This window comes from Mobula hypostoma, chromosome 15, assembly GCF_963921235.1.
Source record: "Mobula hypostoma chromosome 15, sMobHyp1.1, whole genome shotgun sequence".
Lineage (NCBI taxonomy): Eukaryota > Metazoa > Chordata > Chondrichthyes > Myliobatiformes > Myliobatidae > Mobula > Mobula hypostoma.
In genome coordinates, this window is record NC_086111.1 from 38645576 (window position 1) to 38666648 (window position 21073).

The 21073-nt window shown below is 38.0% G+C and overlaps 1 protein-coding gene across 9 annotated transcripts in view; it reads left to right on the top strand.

The window, feature by feature from the left end:
• foxp1b (forkhead box P1b) overlaps positions 1–21073 on the top strand; it is a 570970-nt gene that overhangs the window by 209292 nt on the left and 340605 nt on the right. For 8 of the 9 annotated variants that reach the window (XM_063067913.1, XM_063067910.1, XM_063067911.1 and 5 more), the window contains one exon: positions 6467–6540. The exons of the other annotated variant lie outside the window; for it this stretch is intronic. The gene's annotated coding sequence lies outside the window, so the exon portion shown is untranslated. The remainder of the gene's footprint in view (positions 1–6466; positions 6541–21073) is intronic. 9 annotated transcript variants of the gene reach the window in all.

Genomic DNA, 21073 nt, shown 5'->3' on the forward strand with positions numbered 1-21073 from the left:
CATTAATGGTACTGTATTCCGTCAATTGACAAAGATTATATAACCGATAACAGATGTACTTAATGGCTTTGTGATAATAATTATTTGCATTGCTTTCATCTTTCACACTCAAGGGGGTTGGGGAGGGGGGTTCGTTGTTGACCATTGCATTGCACAATGTACAGAAAAACTTGACAGTTTTAAATTAGCTTTAAATTACTTGCAGATGTAAATGTTTAAATGCCCAATAGCAAAGGTCAACAAAAAGACACACCTAGCAGCTACACTCCAATGGAATTGAGAAACAAACCAGTTTTTCAACCTTGTGTTCGAAACCACCCTTATATTGTTCTGCTAGTGTTTCTCTTCAGTGTATTTATAGCTGTAAAATTTATCAATTTTGTAAATCAGCTCATCTGAGTAAATTGAATGTAGCTTGAAAACAGAGGAATGCTCTGCAAATACCAAGGTTAATTAATAATCCCCAGGCACATATCTTCATCAATGATACACTCACTGTTAGACTATTCAAGAAGAAAGAAAGCTTTGCATTATTTTTACATTGTAATCATTGGGACTGGATAATTAAAATAGTTCCATAGTTCAATACTCACTAGTGTATGTGTCATCATGCAGTCAGTTGCAGATAGGTGAGTCAAGTAATAGTTGGATCATTAATTTAGTTTAGTGTGTGTAGTCTGATTTCCATGAAAATTTGTGTGTGAATTTTAACAAGATTTTTTTGGTGATTTTCAAATGTCATATATAATTTTTATGTTCTGACAAGTGGAATGTACATTTGAATGGAGTCAAATATATTTTTCTTTTTTGTGTGTCAGGTGAGTATTAACTCTTAAAGTGTTAGTTAAGAGAAAGGGCATTTATTGAGATAAGGCGATAGCTTCTTTGCTTACTCACATTTATGACATTTGCTTTCTCTGCCCCTCGGTATATATGGAATACAAGTTTTTTTGGGGTAATCGCTCCTGTGCCTTCCCCTTGTAACTTTACCAACCACTAACTGCCCCCTCCCCCTCCACTGTGCCTTGAATCTTGGCTGAAACCTAAAGGCTGACAATTAGCTGACAATTGTCAGGAGTTGCTAATTGTTCATTGGGGTGAGAATTTTGTAGGTATGTGGGCCTTGCAATCTGCATAAGGTTCTAGTTTCTAATTGGACAAAGGCAGCAAGGATTTATGATGCTACCTGTTAAAGATTAAAGATTAGTTTTATTTGTCACGTGTACATTGAAGCAAACAATGCACTTCTCTGTGTGTTTCGATGAGATCAGTGAGGATTGAGCCGGGGCAACTCACAAGTGTCACTGTGCTTCTGGTGCCAACGTAACATGTCGCAGCGTACTAAAGCTAAACTCATATGTCTGGAATGTGGGAGGAAGCTGAAGCATCCGGAGGAAATCCATGTGGTCATGGGGAGAACATACAAGCTCCTCACAGACAGTGGTGGAAATTGAACCCCAATCTTTCAGCTAGCACTGTAAAGCGTTGCACTAGCTGCTACACCACTGTGCTGCCTCACATTTCCTTCTCAAGTTCCTGCAGTTTAAGTAAATTAACCTGTACCCCTACACCCCTGCCACCACCATTCATACTTTAGCACCTAACTTGCATATTTGTTTCTACTGCATTGAGGTTTAATTTGCTACCTGAAATTTTAGATCTAACAGATTTTCAGAAATTGACTGTAATGTCCCACATGGCACTACACTTAGCAAAGTGTCTGAACTATTTGCTGTGCAACATTAGGGGATCATTCTGGAAGGTTCTGGCATGCCGTGTAACTAATATATTTTGTATATATCACTGGTAATTTCTAAAGGTCTCTGGTAGCAAAACTATGTGGCTGTTTAAATTTTTACCTGGGAGTTAAATTGCGTGCCGTCTGCTGCTCGCAATCTACATTCTCTTTATATGGCTATGGACTTCAACAAATGTGTTTTCATACAGGTTCCAATTTGGTTGGATTGTACAGGAAAAACAAAACAAAACAGCTGGTTGGTTTATGTGTTGTTTAAGTTTTTCAATGGCAACTGAAAATGCGTTCCATTTTCACATGCATTTCAATATTCTCCGTGGATTTAAAAAATGTTTGTTTATACCAAAAGACTGTAAGATATAGGAGCAGAATTAGGCCATTTGGCCAATTGAGTCTGCTCTGCCATTCAATCATGGGTGATCCAATTTTCCTGTCAGCCCCAATATCCTGCCTTCCCCCGTACACCTTATGCTCTGACCAATCATGAACCTATCAGCCTCTATCAACTTGGCCTCCACACCTGCCTCATCTCCATTCTAAAAGGATGCCCTTCTATTCTGAGACTGTGTCTTCTGGTGTAAGACTCTCCCACCATAGGAAACATCTTCTCCACATTCACTTTATCAAGGCCTTTCACCATTCGATACCCTCATTCTTCTGAATTCCAGTGTATACCCAGGAAGTATAAATCAACTCGCTAGCCCACTTGGTGTTGCTAATACCTCCAATTCTAAATGCTGAACACCTTAACATTTTCCGTCTCCAAAATCTTTGTGCAGTATGGTTAATGACCTCAGTCTGACCAGAAAATGTGAAGACTACTGTTAGTTTACAGGTCCTGTGAATGAATGAAAATCCAGTTGTGAGATTTGTTCAACTATATTGGATCTGATGCTCTTTCTCTATGGGTTGTACCTTTTTTGTGTAAGTGTAGTTTTATTACAGGTACTCTTAATTGGAGCGGTAACAGTGCAAGCAGCCTAAGTTTATCTTTCTTGCATTCATTGGAATAGTTATACAGTTTCCATCCAGCTAACTGTTAACTATAGCCTTTTGATCTACTTGTGTGTCAGTGCAAACTTGACTGAGATTTTGTATGTACGTGTACATGTCCAAAACAGAGGGAGAAATACAGGGAAATTTCAAATTCAGGGGAAAGAATTTTAACAGACTAGTTACTTTACTTACCTCTTTGACAATAAGCTGTCCACAGTTTTACACAAAAGACATTTGAGTTTGACCTGTCAATAACTGGTTTAATGTATTCCACCAGACAGAGAAAGAGTCCAAGAGTTCAGTTTGCTTTTTTATTTCATAATACTCCCTTGAGCATTTTAGCATACATACATTGATAGTTTATCTTGGACTCAGAGCAGACTGAATGCAGATGTAATATGAGGAATAGTACAACTTAGCAGCAGAGTATGTATCAACAAAAGGCGCTTGCACAAAGACTTACAGTTGTACTGTATGGAAACAGGCCCTTCAGCCCAACTTGTCAGCCTCAGCTGGTCCATTCCCCCCCCCGCCCCCGTCTGTCTGAAACCTTTCCTATGTATGTAGGAGGCACTCTATACTCAGGGTAAACAGCCCCAGCCCATCCACCCTGTCTCCTTGTATCTCAAGCTCTCCAGTCCCTGTAATATCCTTGTGGATCTTTTCTGCACTCTGTCTTATAATGATAATCTTCCTATAGATTCTATTGAATTGTGCCTGTTCTTTAAAAATGTACCTTATTAATCAATGTGACTTTTTGCAACATGGGAAATTTCAGTCAGCGTGTACAGTATTTGCAGCTCAGTCTGTGCCCCACCTGAGATGTTTAAAGAAATAATGTTGTTTACTTCCAGAGGACACATATCTCAAATGGGGTTTGCATTCAGTATTCACATTGGCTTCTCAGAAACAGGTAACTCTATTTGGATTAATCATGCTGCACCTAGCTTGATGATCCAAATAACGACAGATTGGGGTAGAGAAGAGTTTTCTATTATGGGGTTGGATTACTGTACTATTACTCTTGACGGTGTGCACCAAGCTTAGGCTGTGTAATCTTAGAATGACTGGTGTTATTGACTCCTGATAATTGTTTTACAGTTTTCCTAGTGACTCATTCTTCTAAGGCAGGGGTTCCCAACCTGGGGTATGTGGACCCCTTGGTTAATGGTAGGTTTCCACAGCATTTAAAAAAGGTTGGGAACCCCTGTTCTAAAGTCTGTGCCCCTCTAAGTTGAACTGCTTTTTCAATAGATTCAGGCAAGTTTCTAATAGGGTGGTGTAATATGTCACCCTCCCAAGATCTAGTCCACAACAGGCCAAAATCATAAAGCACTTCGTGATTTGGCTAGTTAGGATCCACATACCAGTTTTCCAGGAGGCAATCACACTTTGTTTTCCATCATACTGATGAGGAATGAAGTGCAAAAATCCTTGTAATGCTGAGATTAAGTAACAATGTTTACTAAAGTTATAAGGTTAAATTTGAAAGTCGCCTTTGCTTTCCAGACTATTTCAGTAAAAGTTTTCCTGTTAACCTGCTGATAACATTCATACTAAAATCTCCCTGACAAAATTTAAATAGCTGCAGTGACAGGATTTTAAAATCCAAGAATAAAATGACCTCTCTAAAACCATTGCATTAAACATAAGAAAAGACTTTAGAGTCTAACATTGGAATAAGTCTTCAACATCACCTTGGATGTTAGCATTTGCAAAGGAACAGCAAATTCATTTCTATCATACAGTAGTGTGCTTCCCTATTGTACTATAGCTTACAGTAAGACTTTTGGTGGCAAACAACATTCATTCCAAGGAGGGACAAGCATTGTTTAGTTTTTTATTTGACTCTGCAAGTTTGAACAATGGATTGACTGCAGATCATCATATATTTGAATATAATTTTGTAAAATCCGCACAGCATTTGGAAGTTAGGAAGAACAGAGTAGTGCAGATGAAAGAACTTTTATGAATACCAAAACAGCTTATGTCCCGTGACTTTCACGAAAATGGCATGAGGAATGCTACATTCCAGTTGATATTGTCACCAACAAAATTGTAACTAATATGAGAACTTCTCGGACAAATGCATTGAGTTTATTATATATGATTCAGGAAGAATATGTTTTATATTAGAGGTCAGACTGAATAATTTCATAGGTTACCTTTTACTCGGCTTCCATATGCAAGTGTTAGTACATCAACTTGACTTAGGGGGGGGAAATGATTTCTTAAAGGACCAGGCAATTTTCCTTTAAGAATAAGTTAATCTTTTAGAAGGAGTACAAAAGTGATGTGACTGATTCAAGCAGTATCACCAAATTCCATAGTCAGAAAAATGATCATAGCAGTGTACAATATGCTTTTTTTTAGAAGTAATGAATGCTAAGTACTGCAGAAATAATGTCTCAGCTGATGTGAGATCAGAACTTAACTCGGATATTGAGAAAGCTACCAAAGAAAGCTACACTGTTTACCGCCTAGGGAAATATCCTCACATTTAACTGTCAGCTGTATACATATCTCTGGAAGGCAAATTTTAATACTTTTATTCAAAACAGTTGTGGCTTTTAATCATCTGAATTACCTTTTAAATAGTCTACTTGTTTACAAAGTTATATCAATTCCATGCAAAGTAAACTTGAAACACGTATACTATTGAGTTGACTAGAGTTCAGTAACCAGTGTCTTACACAAAGCAAGGGAGAAAGGAAATAAACATATCACAGCAGTTGGATACTATCTTAATGTTTCCCATGGATGGCAAGTAAAACATAGTACTACAAGGTATTTCATATGTACTATTCAGATGTGCAACCATTTTGGATGTCTAATTTTTGTAGCCATTATTCTGTACTAGATTGATGTGAAGCCAGACCAACAATTGTATGCTGAAAAGACAAGATTTCTGCCAGATTTTGTTTTCTTTTTCACCTTGAGTGCCTTTTCATGTCTCTTGAAATCTTAAAGTAGGAACTGTTGCTGTTACTAAACTTTGAAGTCAAAGAGGAAGGCAGTGTGCAGTGCAAGCACTGCTTTTCAAGGCAGCTTGCTGAAGCATTGATGTTTCATGTTTGAGGATTATTCGCAGAGAAAAAACTGTGGGCTTATGTGCAGATACACCAAACAAACCTGATTTTATTTCCTTCTTTCATTTTGCATTTTAAGTTAATTTGCTAAATATGGAAGCATGCAGCACAAATGAGGACAGATGGCATCGAGTTCCACCCATTTTATTTTGCTACTGCGTCACCAGACTTTACTCATGTAATCTGTATACATGGCTTTTACTTACAGCACAAGAAGAAAGGACTAAGTTCTGTGATACATGAAGTCATTTGCACTGTAAAGAAATCTGGAGGCATCTGGAGCTAGAAAGCAGAATCATGTGAAAAAATGTTTCATCTGTTGGTCTACACAAACGCGTGCACACACTTTCGCGCACATTCTCACACACTCACACTCACATATATATACACATACACACACACGGGGCTTATTATATGAATACCTGGCACTAGCTGGTACTAAAAAGCAGTCAACTTCTGACTTCATTGTTTCTGTTAACTTTCTTTGAGTGTTTCATTAAGTACAACTGGAAGCATTTGTGTTTTTTATATACTTTGCCATTTTCTTAGTATAACTTGAATTGCTAAGGCAGGGTAACTACCATCAAACATCCAATCAGAGTGTATAATTTTTTTTTGTCTCCAGGGTAAGAAGACTGATTACAAAAGGGGGCTATAACAGAAGATTGCTTTAAATAAGCAAATCCTACTCAAAAGAAGGTAAACAGAATGTTTATTTTTTTATAGGAGATTCCTTGTGTTGAGTTTACAGTGCTTGTTTAATGAGTAATTTATGCACATTTAGTTTAATAAACTATAGTGTAGAAGGATTTTTGAAAGTACAAATACATATATGCAAAATATGCATAATTATTCACAAAGAAATGTTTCAAAATAATTGGAAAACCTGTAGAGTCTTTTTTTTATTGTAAATGTTATACCCTCTAGCTGTGCTGAGACATCTACTTGGAATTCAGCTGTCTGTTTCATAATCACCTTTTGTCAGAAATTAATAGTCAGTTAAGTGCCATAGCAACGGTGATGTAACCATCAAGCAGTGACTGCAGAAGCTTGTGATGTAGGCACCCATTAGTGCCACTGCCCACCCGACCTTGCCAGATTAGAACATTAGAAATTAATTGATGATCTATTAATTTTAAAAAGTCCGAGACGTAAGAACAAAACCAAACACCAGGAAAATTTAAAATGTTAATAAGATTTTAAATCCGTAGAATGAATTGTGCTACGTGTTTTGTTTCATGCATTTATAATATCTTGATTCTTAAAAACTATTTTAATCCCTTTGCTTGGCATATAACATAATAAACAACTTGCTAGTGCTAAAGTGCCACATGGGGGTGGTGGCTAACAAGAGAGTTTAATGTTTCTGCCACTAGCAGTTTTGTCGCTGTATTTTTCATGAGCTGTAACTACCGGTAATGTACTTCGGTAGCTCCAGAGCAGTAGTTAAACATAGTGACAAGCTAAACAGCCCCAAGGCCCATGTGTTAAGGAGTAGGAGAACGCACAGAATGTTACACTGCTTCAGAATGATTGCAGGAAATAGAAAGAACTTCAGCAGTTCTTCTGATATATTCAGGACCACAGAATAGGATTTACATTATCCCAACTCTTCAGTTACTGCTCCTTTACATTTTCCTGGATGGGGGTTCAAAAGGGAAGGTGAATGTGAAGAGGTGTTGCTTTCCAAGATGAGTAGTGGAGACCCTGGATTGGCTTAATTTTGTTAAGAGTGGACTTTGTGTGTGTTGCTAACTCACAATAATGGAATTGAAATTTTTAAAGATACATGGATTTTACTTGGCAAGCATTTCTAATTTATTTTTAAACATTCGTGTAAAATATCTTTTCTATTTTAAACCTGGGTTTTCAAGAGCACAGTGCAGCATGCTGTGTAATAAAATTAAAAATAAAATTGTATATTTTTAAGGAAGGAAGTTGGCTGTACTGTACTTTTTGAACTTCAGTTACATTAGCACCAGTTGAGTGCAAAGTATGGTTGAAAAAAGTCTGTTCACTTTAGACAAAAGGACATTTATTGTTTCATAATATCTCAATGCAAGCTGTGCTACATTTAATGAAATATAGAAATCTAGCTGGTGTGAGATGCTTATCTAAACAGACTGGAAATTGGAATGGTGTTGTATTGTTTATTAGCTTACAAAAATTGCCTTTTATGAGAATCTAAATGGTACAACAAAGCACAGCATGACATGATTCACTGTTTATACTTAAAGCCTTAATTTTGGAACACTGTATCTAGTTGCCTCACACTTCTGGTTTTGTTGGCTTAATATTTTCTGCTTGCTATTGCACAGGCAGCTAAAAAGGCTGAGACATTTTGCACTCTATGTGTCATAACACAGCTGTTCTAATCTAATGAAAAAAATGCCCTTTTCAAACCTCAACCTGGTTACAAAGATAGAGTCAAGGTATTACTGGTTGAGCATTAGGATGTGGAGTTGGCCATTGTGCCTTTGAACTTGTGAACTGATACTTGTTACCTTGATTTATTGATTCTGATATGTCTGTGTGGTGCATTAAGCTTTATTCCATCACAGCAGTTGAGGTGTGCATCTTTAACTTAACGTGACTTCCATATATCTGGCATCCTCAAGCTCTAACCTTGATTTGTATGAATTTCTGTGTTTCTGTATGCGTCTGTTTGGGGGCAGGGAAGTAGTGAATAAATTGGATTATTATTTTGTTTTTAACACTATTATATTAAACAATAGAAATACTCTGTGCTTTATTTTAGTGTTGTCTGTCACAACAGCAAAGCATTATTAGATTCCGTTCATGTTTATTTTGTATAAAGATCTGAAGCTTCTCCAAAGTTGACAAAATCTTTCCTACGTAAACAGAGCAGTGTTTCAGAAAAAAGCCATACAGTGGGAGCACCTAAAAGAGAACTGAGAAATACCATCAGCTGGGGAAAAGAAGTCCATTTCATTGCAACTATGTTATTGTTTACTTTACCATACACATCCTAATATGGTTACCTCCCTGTAAAGACGGCAGGGCCTGAGTACAGCCCCCCCCGCATAGGGAAAAGTTTTTTTTTCTCCTTTTGCATTCAGAGGCCGCAGTGAGAACAATAAGGAACGAAGTGAGTAATTCCAGAAAAGGGTGCCACATAAATCCAAAGCAATTCTCTTCCTCTGACACTGGGCACTGCAAGTGTAAACTTGCTATTCTGTGCTGCCCAAGCATTACAGTTCCCTCTAGCTGCTGTAGTTAATATGTCTGGCCATGTGAATCACTTGTGTCTCTGTTGCTCTGTAAAGAGCTTTCAGCGAGTGCCTGCTTCCTTGAGATGGAGCTCTGCTTATACCTCAGCTGATCTGTCAGGAGTAGTGTTTGAAGGCTCCCTTTATTAGGAACATTAAGGTAAGCATGCTGATTTAGGCCTGAACCTCTGTCACCCCTCATGCTACCCACCAAAGACATATCCCAGTGATTAAATACTGATTTTGTATATCATTGTCCTCAGTCGCAAAAACAACTATAGAGCTGTGCGTTTTGTTTTAATTACCAGTTGTGGGGGAGAAAATGCCATCCTTTCTAAACGAATCGGACTGAGGTACAGTCAATCTAGTTTAAACAGTGCTGTAAATACTTGGTTGTGTTGGGAGTGACTGTTGCTGAGTTTTTTTTCATGCCCATCTTTTCTCATCTGCTTGAAACTCATCTGAGATCTCACATCTGTTTCAAAATCCTCATGTTACTGAGGCTGGCAAGTTATCTATAGCGCTTGAACAAAGGTAGGTTGTTCCACAACGGGACACCGTGGGAGGGACAATTGGTTTTTGGAGGATTGTCTTCCTGGTGCCTGACTGGTTGACCTAGACTGAGAGTGGCTAGAAGGAGAAATTGACTGCCAGGACTTGAGTCAGTAGAAACAAGTGTATTTAAAGAGGGGAGAGTAATGCGTGCGTGAAATTCCTTATTCTTTGCATTGTTAATTTAAATGAACTAAATGAAGTAAAAACTTAAAGATAGTTCACATTTCTAAGACTTCTGGTTTATTGTAAAACAGAAAGAGATAGAAGTTTGTGATCCCAAGATCTGTCCTGCTAAACTGTGTTGGACTTGGATTTTGATAGTAAACATCAATATAAATTTGAACAGATGTTCTGTAAAGTAGTGGCCCTTCATGCTGATTGTTTACATACAGGGATGTGATAAAGGGTGTTATGTGGTGGTGGTGTTTTTCACTGAACAGCTTGCAACCCTGATAATCAGCAGTGCAGAGTGCCATGTCTCTTCTTTAATTACACAGTGTGACTACTACAAGAAATTGATATTCTGTTTGGAATGAACCTTAATGCTAAAATAATTAGTATTTTAGCAAACTGTAAAATAGAAGGATGTGACTGCCTGACACAATTTCTTCATTTATGAAAGTTAACTGACTATACTGTAGTTTAAATGGGTTTGATTTTTACTGCTGTAGTTGTGTGTTAAAGTAAAATTGTTTCAACAGATATGATTTTCCTCATAAAAGATATTTTCTTGTACAGTTATGCTGTTTTGATCTTCTCTGTTTATTTTCATTGTTCATTCCATGTGATTGTGAGAGTGCAGTTTTAATGACTCTAGTCTGACATTTTATTGCATGGAAACTGGCTTCTGACACGATTCTGAAGATATTGTTAGCAGGATTTGTGTTCATGACTACAAGGCAAAGATTTCATTTCTATTAGTTGATTGCACTTGCAATCACCAAAAGCAGCAAGGAGCCAAAAACTGCAAATATTTTCATATTTAAAAATAAATAACTGCATACGAGGTTCTTATGCAATGTACTATTAAAACAGAAATTTATTTTGCTACTTATTACCCATGAAGGCACATTGGACTTGGTAGTCTCTAATTAGAAGTGAGATATTAACATTTCATAGGGATTTATGTTTGAATGTGGAATGGCGGGCGGCTGCTTCCTCATTATGAATACTCTCTGCATGTAATGAGGTCCATCATTAGTTGATGGAGTGGATTTGCCCCAGCTCTACCTTGAAAGGCAGATAATTTACATAGTTCTCCAGAGCTTATGGTTTAATGGGTTCTTTAGTGAATAAAATGAAAAGCTACATCTTTAAATTTTGTATCATCAGCCTTTTGGTAATTTACTGTTTCAATTTTGATTCTTGTAGCTTCTTCAGCATCAGGATTTTAAAAACTGATTCTTAAGCATATATTTGTTTAGGGTGTTTTCATTGGAGTGTACATGACAATTACAGCTGTTCATTAACAAAATTGGGTATTTGTTTTAAACTTTAACCAATCACTTTGATATGCTAATTATGGTGTAATTTAATTTGAGCCCTGTAATGATGATGCCGTTATTATGGACATAAATGATGCAGTTAAGCTGTGTAATCTCATTTGCATACTGTACACGCCAGTAAATTAAACCCTTCCTAGACGGCTTCAGCTTTAATTTTCCACTTCTTTTCACACAGTGCCTTTTGAGTTGCTCTCTGATGAGCCCACTTTCCAGTAGTAGCGATGGCTGTTTGATGTGGAGAGTGTGCATAGCTAACTGCAGCTGCATACCATATATAACAGATAAAGGAACTCATTGGATATTAAGTGTTTATTTTGAAATGTTTTTTAAAATAGGTAGAGATGCCGTGTACTTAAAACATTATAGATTTTGGAACACAAAAGGGTTAAAGCACTCAAAACAAAATTGTTTTCATATTCTTTTCCATTTCTTAAGTATGTATCCATGTCTTTTAGTAGAGCTACTTTTATTTGTGTACCACAAAAAATATGATTTTTCTGCGAACCAATTTTCTCTGTTAGTCACTAATTGGCAACATAAATCTTGATGTTGAGAATGAGGAATGTTTCTGTGTCATAGAGTGTAATCTTCACCTTTATTTACCAATTCATTAAGATTCATTGATGCAGGATCGGTGAGAGGAAATGACAACATAAATCAGACCTCCAACATAATGACCCTAATCAGTTGGGAATAGCTAGAAATGTCATGATGAACTATGTCCTTGTAGTACTGCCACTGTACATTGTCATTGGTGTGCTTTATGAGTTGGACGCATCCTCCTGACACCAGCTGTATTTAACAAAAAAAAGAGTTGTTAAAAACTGATTTCATTAAAGGTGGGAGCTCCAGTCAGTGTCCTTCTGCATTTAGCCTTATGTCCTAAGCCTTCATTGTATCTGCTTATTATATATCAATTTAATGTATGTTAAGATAGGTGTAGTGAGAAATCCCATTAAGAATAATGTTGATTTGAGGATTGGCATCTAAGTAGAAAGCTGAAAAGTAGAACCTCCAGGGTAATAATCTCTGTGTTGCTGCCTGTACCACGTGCCAGTGAGGGAAAGAATAAGATGATTTGGCAGTTGAATGCGTGGCTGAGGAATTCATGCTGGGAGCAGGGTTTCAGATTTCTGGATCGTTGGGATCTCTTCTGGGGAAGTTCTACCCCATACAAAAAGAGCATTGCACCAGAACTCGAGGGGACCAATGTCTATGTGGGAGGGTTTAAACTAATTTGACAGGGTGATGGGTACTGGAGTGATAGGGCAGTTGGTATACAAGTAATGCAGTGTACAATGAGACTGTGAAGAAGGACAGGCAGATGATAGGGTAAAATGACAGTCAGCGGGATGAGTTGAATTGTAACATGGGGACAAAGTAGAAACACGTGATGAACACAGGACTGAAGGTGTTATATTTGTATGCACATAGTATATGGAATAAAGGAGACGATTTGTAGCGCTGTTAGAGATTGACATGTATGATATTGTGGGTGTCACTGAGTCGTGGCTGAAAGAAAATCATAGTTGGAGCTTAACATCCAAGGATACACCTTAAATCAAAGGGACAGGCAGGTAGGAAGAGGGGGTGAGGTGACTGTTGGAAAAAATGAAATCAAATCCTTAGAAAGACTTGACATAGGATCAGAAGATGTAGAATTCTTGTGGGTAGAGTTAAGAAACTGTGAGGGTAAAAAGACCTTGATGGGGATTATATGCAGGCCTCCGGAGAGTGACAAGGATGTGGGGTACAAATTCCAATGGGAGATAGAAAAGGCACGTCAAATGGGCAGTGTTACGATAGTCATGGAGAATTTCAGTATGATGTTAGATTGGGAAAATCAGGTTGGTGGTGGATCACAAGAGAGGGAATTTGTAGAATGCCTACAAAATGACTTTTTAAGAGGAGATTGTGGTTGAGCCCACCAGGGGAAAGGCAATTCTGGATTGGGTGTTGTGTAATGAACCAGATTTCATTAGGGAACTTAAGGAAACCTTAGGAGGCAGTGATCATAATATGATAGAATTCACCCTACAGTTTGAGAGGGAAGAAGGTAAACTCAATGTATCAATATTACAATCGAGTAAAGGGAATTACAGAGGCATGAGAGAGGAGCTGGCCAAACTTGATTACAAGGGGACACTAGCAAGGAAGGTGGTAAAACAAAAATGACTGGAGTTTTTGGGAGCAATTTGGAAGGCATAGGATAGATACATCCTGAAGAAGAAAAAATATTCTAAATGGAGGATGATGCAACTGTGACTGATGAGGGAAGTCAAAGACAGCATATAATATAGCAAAAATTAATGGGAAGTTAAAAGATTGGGAAGCTTTCAAAAACCAGTGGAAGGCAACTAATAAAAAGCACTGTAGAGAGAAAAGATGAAATATGAAGGAAAGCTAGCCAATAGTATAAAAGAGGATACCAAAAGTTTTTTCAGATATATAAAGACTAAAAGTGAGGCAGGAGTAGATACTGGACAGCTGGAAAATGATACTGGAGAGGTAGTAATGGAGGGCAACGCAGTAGCAGACAAAGTTAATAAGTATTTTGTATCAGTCTTCACTGTGGAAGAAGTTAATAGCGTGGCAGAAATTCGAGAGTGTTAGGAGGTGGAAGTGAGTACAGTTGCTATTACTAAGGAAAAGGTGTTTGGGAAGCTGAAAGATCTGAACGTAGGTAGGTCACCTGGACCAAATGGATTACACCCCCAAGGTTTTGAAGGAAGTAGCTGAATGATACTGGCGGACTGTAAAATATCAAGTGTCGCTCCACTCTTTAAGAAGTGAGAGAGGCAGAAGAAAGGAAATTATAGGCCAGTTAGCTAGACTTAAGTGGGTGGGAAGATGTTGGAGCCCATTATTAAGGGTGAGGTTTTGGAGTATTTGAAGGCACATGACAAAATAGGCCAAAGTCAGCATGGTTTCTCTGAGGGCAAATCTTGCTTGATAAGTATGTTGGAATCCTTTGACGAAATAGCAAACAGGATAGACAAAGGAGAGTCAGTGGATGTTGTAAACTTGAATTTTCAGGTGTTTGACAAGGTGCCATACATGAGCCTGCTTAACAAGATAAGAGCATTATAGGAAAGATACTAGCATGGATAGGAGATTGGCAGACTGGCAGGAGGTAAAAAAGTGGGAATAAAGGGAGCCTTTTCTGGTTAGCTGCCAGTGATTAATGGTGTTCCACAGAGGTTGGTGCTTGTTGCAACCACGTCCTTTTACTTTATATGTCAGTGATTTGGATGACAGAATTGATGGCTTTGTGTCCAAGTTTGTGGACAATATGAAGATAGGTGCTGATGTAGTATTGTTGAAGGGCTTAGACAGATTAGGAGAATGGGCAAAGAAGTGGTAGGTAGAATATAGTGTAGGGAAATGTATGGTCATGCTCTTTGGTAGAAGAAATAAAAATGTAGCATATTTTCTAAATGGGAAGAGAATTCAAAACTCAGAGGTGCAAAGGGACTTGGGAGTCCTTGTGCAGGATTCCTTAAAGCAGGAGTTCCCAACTTTTTTTATGCCATGGACGCCTAACATTAACCAAGGGATCTCTGGACCCCAAGGTGGGAACCCCTGCCCTAAGGATTAACCTGTAGGTTGAGTCGGTGGTAAGGCAATGCAATGTTAACATTTATTTCAAGAGGACGAGAATATAAAAGCAATGATGTAATGCTGAGGCATTATAAGGCATTGGTCAGATTGCACTTGGATTATTGTGAGCAGTCTTGAGCTCCTTATCTAAGAAAATGTATGCTGGCATTGGAGGTCCAGGGGAGGTTCATGAGAATGATTACAGGAATGAAATGGTTAATAAAGAGGAGCATTTTGTGGTTCTGGGACGGTACTTGCTGGAGTTTAGAAGAGTCGAGGGGTTGGGGGGGAGGTATTTCATTGAAACCTATCAATTATTGAAAAGCAATAGATAGAGTGGATGTGAAGAGAACGTTTCCTACAGTGGGAGAGTCAAGGACTAGAGGGCACAACCTCAGAATAGAGGGATGTCCATTTAGAACAGAGATGAGGAGGAATTTCTTTTGCTGGATTGTGGTGAGTCTATGGACATACACAAGTAATTTTATATATTTAAAGCAGAGGTTGATAGGTTCTTGATAAGTCAGTGCACCGAAGGTGACGGGGAGAAGGCAGGGTACAGGTGTCCCCTGCTTTTCGAATGTTCGCTTCACAAAACCACACTGTTATGAAAGACCTACATTAGTACCCTGTTTTCGCTTTCAGAAGGTGTTTCCACTGTTACGAAGAAAGGCAGTGCGCACCCCAGGCAGCCGCTCTCCCCCAGATTCGGAACGGCATTCTCGCCGGCATTGTTTAAACATGTTGCATTGAGCAGCCATTAGCAAGATGAGTTCTAAGGTGTCGGAAAAGCCTGAAAGAGCTCGTAAGGGTGTTACACTTTGTGTAAAACTAGACATAATTAAGTGTTTCGATCGTGGTGAACGAAGCAAGGACAAAGTGAGTTTGGCTTGTGGAAGCTGACGAAGATGATGTTGAAGAGGTTTTGGCATCCCATGACCAAGATCTGATAGATGAAGAGCTGATGCAATTGGAAGAGGAAAGGATAACAATCGAAACCGAATGCAGTAGCGAAAGTGAAGCAACTGCGTGAGATTTTTGCTGCAATGATAAAGTATGACTTTAATTTTGAAAGGGTACGTAGGTTTAGGAGATATTTGCAGGATGGTTTGAGTGCTTACAAAGAACTGTGTGATAGAAAAATGCGTGAGGCTCAGCAGTCAAGCAAGCCTTCCACATCAGCCACAGCAGACGATGAACCTCGACCTTCGACATTGAGGCGGGCAGTCATAGGAGAAGATGAGCTGCCTGCCCTGATCGATGATGAGATGACACCCCCTTGTCCCACCACCCCAACCCCCGGGTCCCGGACAGATACTGTACCGATTCGCGGAGAATGCAGCAGTAGTAGGGAGGCACACAGCACATCTTTAAGAAAAAAGCCAAAATAAACATGCTAATTAATTAGGTGCCGCCTAGCACGTAATTGCCGGCCCAGATCAGAGATGATGCAATTGGCAATCACCTCTGATCTGCGCCGACATTTACGTGCCGGGCAGCACCTAATTAATTAGCATGTTTATTTTGGCTTTTTTCTTAAAGATGTGCTGTGTGCCTCCTGGCTACTGCTGCATTCTTCGCGGCAATGTATCGGGTCAGCGGCCCGGAGGGTGGGGGCCACTGCACCACCGCAATCTGCGACGACTCAGTCTAACACACCATCATCAGTGTGCTGGGCACTGTTTTCCCAATTCCGGTGAGTGATACTACACTGTACATACATTATTTCTACTTTATATAGGCTGTGTATTTTTACGTGTTATTTGGTAGATTTGGCAGCTTCGTAGTTTAAAGGTTACTGGAGAGCGCGTTTATGCCAACAGCGCTTGTGTGAGATTTTCTGCCGAGAGCGCTTGCGTGAGATTTTCACTACGGAGATCTGTGCAGGCAATCATTGTAGAGAAATATTTCTACTTTATATAGGCTGAGTATTTATCATATCATTCCTGCTTTTACTATATGTTACTGTTATTTTAGGTTTTATGTGTTATTTGCCATGATTTGATAGGTTATTTTTGCGTCTGTGAATGCTCGCAAAATTTTCCCATATAAATAAATGGTAATTGCTTCTTCGCTTTATGACGTTCCGGATTTCATAGGAACGCTCTACCTTCGGATGGCAGGGGAAACTTGTAATGGGTTTGAGAGGGATAATAAATCAACCTTGATGGAATTGCCAAGCAGACCCAATAGGCTGAATGGCCTAATTCTGGTCCTATGTCTTATGGTCAATGGTATATTCAGTAGAATAAGATATCAGGCGAGGGTCTGCGATGGGAGTTCTGAGACAACAGTTAATAAGAAAATTCAGTAAGTGGACACCTCAAAGCTAGAAACAATAGATTTCAGGTATATACAGTATATATTTATTTGTGGAATTGAGGTGAGCAGGTTGCAAGCATTTCTAGTACTTCCTAATGACATTAAATCAGCAAATGTTATTTTTCTCTATCATGTTAATACGCACGTGGTATGGGTAAAGTAAAACGATAATGTTTTGAAGGTGTTAACATGTTCTCAGTGTTCATTTAAAAATTTAAAAAGAAATTAAAACTTTTTTCGAAATATGAGATAATTCAGAAAGATTTGATATGAATCTCACAATGATCCTGTTCCAGCAGAACAAGATAAGTTTTCCTAATCTTGACAGCTTTGGATGTAATCCTGTTTTTCATTTGACAGGCTCTGCTCTAAGATTTATGACATATTAATCAACTAGCTGAAAAAATACAAACATTTTTGCCATATAAAGGTTTCATGGTGCACATGCCAATAGATATGTAGACTGTTGCATGATGAAAGCATACTTTTTTTAACCATTTATTAAGGAATTCCATAAAAAATGAACAATTCCAAACTAATGCAATTTTGTGTATTTCTGAACACAATTGCTTCCTTCAGAGAATACCGAAGTTAGAAGGATCTATGTCTTATAATAATAAATAACGCATCAATTGTTAGTTTGTTATTAAAATAGGATATGAATATGTTCAGAATACTGAATCACTTGCTGTTGCAAAGAAATAAACTGTGCTAGTTTTTTTCAGCATACCATCAATAAATTCTCATTTTACTATTTTTATACTCAAACTAAGTTGCTTTACCATGCAGAATTTTTATTTTGTTCATAGAATTGACAGGGAATCACTGGCCATTGAGATGTAAAATCTTAACCTGACTTCGCCGCATTGTCCTTTTCACTCTTCTGTTTATGTCCTTGAGGATGTTTGCATGTGCGATGAAAAGTATTGTCCTATGGTACCGCATTGAAGTTGCTATTTCTCTGGAATGAAATTGATAGTTTTCAATTATGGGAAATCCATCACAGCTAAAGGGATCTTGTCCTTCCTAATCTCAGATTCCAGCTGATTACCATTATGATTGGGATTTATGGTTTATTTTTCTTCCCTTTTCATTAACAGTGATGAGATTAATTGTGGTGTCTCTCGAGCTGAGAATTTTTGTTTATAGTTGGAATCAAACTTTGGGACTTCTATCAGCATGACTCTGCTGTAGACTACATTTAGTAAATTACCAAATGGATCATAGAGGGTTTTCTTTTTGGTAGTTTCATACAATTAGTCCAATTTTAACTGATAGTTCCTTTATTTCCCAAGTCTGTGGTCAGTTTGTAATCTCAAACCACTGTCATACTTAGCTCCCTCAAGGTGATTAGACCCTGAAATCATCAACAGTCACTGCCTTTTGTCCAATATCATGTTGGTGGTCACTCTTGTTAGTATTTTAGTTTGTATTAGTTATGTTCGAAATATCCAGCAATTGCCAAAATACATGACTGATTGTAATCTCATATGTTTTAAAGCCACTTCTTAATATAAAAGTTATTCAATATTCTTTCAGTCAGTGGTAAACAAGCAGACAGTCACAGCTTAGAACTGAGGTCAGAAAGAAATAAACAAAAGGTTGCTTGAATTACTTTATAGAGTCTGTTGGGTGGGAGTCTGTTTACTTTTAGACTGATATTTTCAAAGGAACCAGCAAAGAATTTTGTACATTCCAAAAGATCCATCTATTTTATCCTTCATTCCATATTTACATGTCCTAAATTTGAAGAAAAATTAAAATATTTGCTGTAATGAATTGACTTCCCCCTTTTTGTCTTGTCAATTTTTATCTCTTCCCACTGCTGAAAGGTCAGACATCTGTTTGGGGTAAAATACCTTGGGTGCCATGTATCCTCCAGAACTGATAGGAATAGACATTATCTTTATGTAATCACTCAATGGAGTATGTTTGACTGGGGAGTATATTGCAGCTGACTGTGTTGCTGCTCTCAACTTCATATCACATGTTCATCCAGTCAATGCATTAGGCACTGTTGTGTCATCATGGTCAACAAAAGGTGATTGAATTCTCTAGTCACTGTGACTTAGCTCTTGATTTGTGTAAGGCTGCTTAGAATTTGGTTGAATAAATATATATAAACTAATCAGGGCCTTACATTTGTTTAATTGAACTAGATTGCACTTCCTGACTCTTTGACTCTTGGGACGGCTTTAGCCAAACTCCAGAGACCGAACACATTCTGCATCTGTGGCTTAACATAAAGTACATGGTATACTCACGTCACTAAGGTTATGATGCCACCTTAGTGATTACAAATCTGTTCTCACTGTTTGCTTAAAGTCTGCTTGGGATTCTTATTCCATGAGCTATTAGATTTCTGGTTCTTACTATTAAGCTCATGAGCCAGATTCTTTATTGATTCAATAATTCCTCCATGGGTCACACATTCTGTTGAAAGCAGTCGTATAAAAATTTCCCATGAGCATTCAGATGTAAAAATATTTAGGTTTGCCCTAAAGTGTACCTGTTTGGCTTTGCTGTAGGTGGCGCTGTGATAGGATTTTCCGTGTTAATCTGGCCGTTGACCTGCCATTGCTCCCTGTAATATAACTACATGACCCCTTTATCTTTACAGATCAGGCAGTCCTTTCTAAATTAAAATTTTATTTGTCATTTTTATTCATAGTGGCTATATTGTCTCTTTGTAAAGCTTTTTACTTAATTCTTTCTGCCTTTCATAGCTTGATATTTTTGGTTAAATGTGCAGTTCTTTAGCTGGATGCAAGTTGTGTAGTTTGAGCGCATCTGGTGTATTTGAACATTGTCAGTGCTTTAGCTAAATAGTTATATCATTTTATTTAGTTTCTGGCTCCTACTTGAATGTTTATGAGACATTTTTGAAATTTAAAAAAGATATTCAGAAAATATTCTTGAAATATCTTAAACTGAATTACCACACATCAGCGAGAGAGGTGAATTAGACATTGTGACCTTTGCCCTATCAGAATCAACAGATATTTTGGAGATTGAACTCCAAGCTATTATTAACTTGTTCACATAAGCATTTGAAAGGATGAACGTTGCACTCAACCTGTCCTTGCCACACAACACTGCCCTCCAATGATAAAAATTCATGAGTGAGATCCTGGAAAACATGGACCACATTTCATGTCTCAGAAGCTGTCTCTTGATGAAGGCAGACATTGTTGATGATATTTAACACTGTCTTCAATGTCTTTGTTCAGCTAAGGGAAAGGGTGTTTGAAAATTAAGACCTAAGAGCTGGTGCTAAACTCATGATCTACTAAGCAACTGTAATCCCTGCCCTCCTAATATTCTTCTGAAACTGAACTACCTGCAACAGCCACCTGAAGGCACTGGAGGCATACCACAAATTCTTCCTCAGGAAAAATTCTTCAAATTCACTGAAAGGGTTGCTGAACAAATTTTTACTATTTTTTTAAAAGCTGCCATCTCTAGTATGAGGCCTTAATTGCAATTTTTCAGTTTAACTGAATGAGCCACATCCTTCATATGTCCAATGCAAGTTCTGAGCCCTGCCATTGGAAGAGGAAAAGACTGATGATATACTCAAAACCTCCATGAAGGATACAGCATCTTGGGAATACTTGACCCATAATTGCTTAAAGTGGAGGAGGAACATTCAGGAATGTATGGAGAACCTTGACCAAAAACCCCGTGTCAATGGCAGAAGTAATGCATCATTTCACTACCTACTCACCCAACCCCTCATTATGGACTTATTATGGAAGGATCTCTGTTTCCCTTATTGTTTTCATCTGTCACCTCAGAACCCACAAAACCAGAGTGGAAGTGTGTCATTCGTGATCTCAAGGATGTCTAAGAAGATGATTAATAGAAAATGTCTTAAACAAAGAGTCAGAAGAAAAACCCTCATCTAAGTTAGTTTGAATTTTGAAGTTAAAAGAAATATTCCTGTAGAAGAAATTTTTAAAAAATATGATTTGCCTTTCCAATGTTCTTTGTCTTTGGCAATTCTTCTGCATCTTAAAT